Genomic DNA, 5,943 nt, shown 5'->3' on the forward strand with positions numbered 1-5,943 from the left:
GACCAGTCAACTTGAATATAGCGACGATGAAGAAATGGCACTCCTCACTAGAAAGTTCAAAAGATTCATGCGGAGTTCCAACTTCAACAAGAAGGACAAAAAGATTGAGAAGGAAGTGACCTGCTACAACTGTCAACAAAAGGGTCACTATGCAAACGAGTGTCCCTCCAAGAAGAAGGCCGGCAAAGACAAGAAGAAGGCCCTTCTAGCCACGTGGAGCGACAGCGACAACGAAGAGGAGTCTACCCTATGCTTCATGGCAAAGGAAGATCATCTGACCGACTCGGATGATGACGAGGTACCCTCTTACGATGAATTACTCTCCGCTTACACTAGTATGTACAATAAGGCTAAGTCACTTAGAAATGAGAATAAGCAACTTAAAACTGAACTAGAAGCTAGGATGCATGACAACACTAAGCTCAAGACAAACCTAAGAGACTTAGAGAAAGCCTTCAACAAGTTCAATGTGAGTAGCGGTAAACTAGAAAACCTCTTGAGCATGCAAAGGTGTAACTTCGACAAAGGAGGTCTAGGATATGAAAAGAAATCAGTCAACTTCGCTAGTCTTATCGCAAAGGCAAAACTAAGAACACCACCAACATGCACTTACTGTTGTAAGATAGGCCACATAAGACCTAAATGCAAGAAACTTAGACACCAACACAATAAGAGTAGTTATTGGAAATGGATCCCCAAATCCCCAACTACTACTAACCTCAAAGGACCCAAAGAAACGGGTACCAACTATCAAATTGTATCTCAATCTTATAGGGACAAAGGGGAGACAAGTTATCGAGCACTTGGTATCTTGACAGTGGATGCTCTCGACACATGACGGGAGAAAAGAAGCTGCTACAATCCATTCGACCAAAAGAAAAGGGATCGGTGACCTTTGGAGACAACAGCAAAGGGATCATAGAAGGCATCGGCTCAATAGGTATATCTAACTCTACTATTATTGATGATGTACTTCTTGTGAAAGAACTTAAACATAACCTCCTAAGCATTAGTCAATTGTGCGATAGGGGTTATGAAGTCAAATTCACACCACACGATTGCACTGTATCACTCACAACTGACAAATCCATTAGTTTCAAAGGTTATAGAAGTGAAAATGTTTACAAGGTCGATTTAAAGATTTCATCTTTTTCAAAAATAAAAAGCCTTGTAACATTAAATGTTGATGACAACATTCTTTGGCATAGACGACTTGGTCATGTTGGGATGAGCACCATAGAAAAACTTTTAAAACTTGACCTAGTTTCCGGAATGCCAAAGCTGAATTTAAAATTAGATTCTTTTTGTGATGCTTGTCAACTTGGTAAACACACAAAGGAATCTTTCAAAAATAAAAATTTTGTATCCACTTCTATGCCCCTTGAATTACTTCACCTAGATTTATGTGGTCCCTCGAGGACAACTAGTCTAGGAGGTAAATCCTAGGCTTTTGTCATTGTGGATGATTTTTCACGTTTTACTTGGACATTGTTTTTAGCCCACAAAAGTGATGCCTTTGATCATTTCAAAATTTTTGTCAAAAAGGTTGAAAATGAGAAAAATCTTTTGATCAAACAAATCCGTAGTGACCACGGAACGGAATTTCAAAATGAAAATTTTTCAATTTTTTGTCAAAGCAAAGGCATTGGTTACAACTTTTGTTGTCCTAGAACTCCTCAACAAAACGGTGTCGTTGAGAGGAAGAATAGGACCCTAGTAGAGATTGCAAGGACCATGCTATGTGAGCATTCTCTACCAAAATATTTTTGGGCTGAAGCGATTAGTTCTGCTTGTTACATCATCAATCGCGTATCAATAAGGCCAATTCTCAAGAAAACTCCATACGAACTATGGAGAGGGAGAAAGCCTAACATTTCTTACTTCCGCGCTTTTGGATCAAAATGCTTCATCCACAACAATGGTAAGGACAACCTGGGTAAGTTCGATGCTAAATCGGACAAAGGTATCTTTCTTGGTTACTCTACTTCTAGCAAAGCATATAGAGTCTTTAATAAACGCACTTTACTAGTTGAAGAATCTATTCATGTCATATTTGATGAAACTAGCCCTTGCTTGCCTAGACCTGTTGTTTCTGATGATGATGATATAGATATCCTTGGCGAAGAGTTGGAGTCCACAAGCCTAGATGATGTTCCTAAAGATCAAGAGGACGCACCTCTTCCGAAGGAGTGGACTACGCACAAGGATCATCCCATGGACCTCATCATTGGTAGCCCATCGAAGGGAGTATCTACTCGCTCCTCTAATATGTGCAATTATCTTGCTTTTCTTTCTCACATAGAGCCTAAGAACATAGAAGAAGCTTTACTTGATGATTCTTGGATTATTGCTATGCAAGATGAACTAAATGAATTTAGAAGAAATAAAGTTTGGAATCTTGTACCTAGACCCACTGATAGACCTGTCATAGGAACTAAATGGGTATTTAGGAACAAGTTAGATGAGCATGGTACAATCACTAGAAATAAAGCTAGGCTAGTAACTAAAGGATATAGTCAAGAAGAGGGAATTGATTATGATGAGACTTATGCCCCTGTTGCTAGACTAGAATCCATTCGCATGCTACTTGCTTTTGCTTGCTCTAGAGACTTTAAATTGTTTCAAATGGATGTTAAAAGTGCTTTTCTTAATGGTGATTTGAAAGAAGAAGTGTATGTTGAGCAACCTGTTGGTTTTGAAGATGTGCACTTATCTGATTATGTGTATAAACTTGATAAGGCTTTGTATGGTTTGAAACAAGCTCCTAGAGCTTGGTATGAGAAATTGTCTACTTTCTTGCTGTCTAATGGTTTTTGTAGGGGTAAAGTTGATATTACCTTGTTTACCTTGACTAAAGATAATGATTTGCTGATAGTACAAATATATGTAGATGATATTATTTTTGGTGCTACTAATGAACACTTGTGTAGAGATTTTTCTAAGCTTATGCAGGATCACTTTGAGATGAGCATGATGGGCGAGCTCAACTACTTCCTTGGTCTCCAAATCAAGCAATGCAAGGATGGTTTCTTTGTCAACCAAGGGAAGTACATCAAGGAGATGCTCAAAAAGTTTGGGATGGAGTCTTCCAAAGCCTCATCCACACCTATGAGCACGACAGTCAGACTCGACAAAGATGAGGGAGGTAAACCTGTTGACCAAAAGTTATTTCGTAGCATGATTGGCTCCCTACTCTATGCGACTGCTAGTAGACCTGACATTATGTTTAGTGTTTGCTTGTGTGCACGATTTCAATCATGTCCAAAGGAATCACACTTATTCGCCTTAAAACGCATTTTCAAATATCTTTCAAATACTCCAAATCTCGGATTATGGTATTCTAAGAACTCATTTTTCGATTTAAAAGCTTACTGTGATGCCGACTTTGGAGGATATAAGGTGGATAGAAAGAGCACTAGTGGTACTTGTTTCTTTTTGGGAAATTGCTTGGTGTCATGGTTTTCTAAAAAGCAAAACTGTGTTGCACTTTCAACGACCGAGGCCGAGTATATGGCTGCCGGTAGTTGTTGTGCACAAATTCTTTGGATGAAGTATCAATTACTCGACTATGGTGTTACTTTTTCAAAAATTCCAATCTTTTGTGATAATACAAGCACCATATGTCTAACAAAGAATCCAGTTCAACATTCTCGTACAAAACATATTGACATTCGACATCATTTTATTCGTGATCACATTGAGCAAAATGATGTTGAACTTCACTATGTTGACACCAAGAATCAAATTGCTGATATTTTTACAAAACCACTAGATGAATCTACTTTTACTCGTTTGCGTGGTGAACTTGGCATGATTGAGTTGTAAACATTAGTCAAATACTCTCGTACATATTTGTTAAATTGAGGGGGAGTATTATTAATGTGAGCATTATAATGTCGGATAATACAAATTAATTGTATTTATCCATAATTATGGCTCAACATTCTTTTATGTGCTAAATATTTTAAATTTTAGGTGTTCCTCATCTTGGCTCCTTCGGAATCACCGTTCCTTATTCGGATGCTTCGTTTCACTTCGGATCCACCGAACGTGTTCGGATCGTCCGAACCTGACCATAGGTTCCAGAACCTCCGATTCACTCTTCGGACCATCCGAACACACATCGGATCGTCCGAACCTCCTTCCGATGTCATTTAATGTTCGCGCCTTCCCAATGCCTGACTGTCGAACTTCGGACCCTCCGTTTACTTCTCGTAGCCTCCGTTCTAGGATCGGAATGTCCGACTGTTAATCGGATCGTCCGAACGTCTTGTCAGATAACCGATCTGTTCGAATTCCGGACCTTCCGAACTCATGTTCGGACCGTCCGAACATGGCCTATAAATAGGCGTTCGGATCCTCTGATTCATTTGCTAATTCACATCCTTCTTTCTTTCCCCACAAAACACCCGCTACTCACTATGCCTCCGCGCCGTAACACAGCTGGCCGAAATGTTCGCCCTCGTCACGGTGCCTTTCACCATGATCTTACCCAACCACCCAACCCTCGTCCTATCCCACCTGAATTCGAAACCCGTAACATTCTGCCTGGTCGTACCCTTCACACCAAATACCTCCGTGCGAATTCCTTTACGTTGATTACTTTTATTGAGTCTCAACGTTGGTGGAATTTTTTCCTACCTTCCGTACCCGATGTCATCTACCCCTCTCTCATGCATCAGTTCTATGCGAACTTTTCCTTAGTTCTTGGTGGTGATGACACTCGTGTTGTTACCATTGTTCAGGGTCGGTTCATTTCTTTTTCTACCGCCGACCTCTCTACTTGGTTCGATCTTCCTCGAGACGGACCGAGTGAGTTCTTTTCTCAGTCTTGGACTGAGAATGACCCCACTTTTGATCGAGTCACTGCCTTGACCACCATCTTCGGTAGTCCGCCTACTCCTGCCGATGACCGTCCTCATGCGAAGGACCTTCCTCCTCAGCTTCAGCTTGTTCTAAAGCTTATCACTTCTTCCATTGTTCCTCGCAGTGGAGACCTCTCCACTTGCAAGTATCTCGATCTGTACATTCTCTATTACTTAGTCTCCCAGCGCTCTTTTAACCTTCCCCGTTTTCTTATGTACGCCATGCAGTACGCGGCTACTTCTACTCGCGTCTCTTTTCCGTTTGGCCGGTTCATTAACCGGATTCTAGCCCATTTGGACATTGATTTTGCAGATGAAGAATCCGTGTCTATTTCTCCCCGCGAGACTATCGACCATGATACCGTTGTTAAGATGGGACTCTCTTGGAATCCCATCTTATCCTCTTGGGTCGTTGACAAGGATCGCATCTTTGCGTCCTATCGTCCGACCGAACACTTTCATGTTCCCTTCGGTCTTCTTCCTCCTCACGTTCTGTAGTAACCCGATTCCTAATTTGAGTTAGTTATCGGATTAATTATATTTTCGGTGGGATCGGAAGGACCGAACAAGTTCGGATCGTCCGATGAGTTCGGATCGTCCGATGAGTTCGGATCGTCCGAGCCAGTGTCGGACCGTCCGGGACAGGTGGCTGGACACGTGGAAGGGTTCTGGACACGTGGTAAGGTTCGGATCATCCGATTGGGGTTCGGATCGTCCGAGACAGGTGGCTGTACTCGTGGAAGTCATGCAAGGATCGGATCGTCCGATCAGAGTTCGGACCGTCTGAAGTGTGCCGGATCGGAGCTTCCGAAATGGTTCGGATCGTCCGAACATTAGCTATAAATAGAGGCGCGAGGCTTCATTTGTGACTCGCCAATTCAGAGAGTTCCATAGCATTTCAGTCGTTTCTGTGAGATTCTAGTCTTTTTCCGAGGTTCGGGCACTAGCGGGGAGCTGCTGGTCTTGTAGCGGAGCTGTGCTCTAGTTGGGAGCTAGCGGCATCATTGGGCTAGCGACGGACGAAGGTTGGAATTGTATCAGTATTATCTCAGGATTATCTAAGTTAAGTCTGGTAGAT

This window comes from Primulina eburnea, chromosome 8 (assembly GCF_022965805.1).
Source record: "Primulina eburnea isolate SZY01 chromosome 8, ASM2296580v1, whole genome shotgun sequence".
NCBI classification, from domain to species: Eukaryota; Viridiplantae; Streptophyta; class Magnoliopsida; order Lamiales; family Gesneriaceae; genus Primulina; species Primulina eburnea.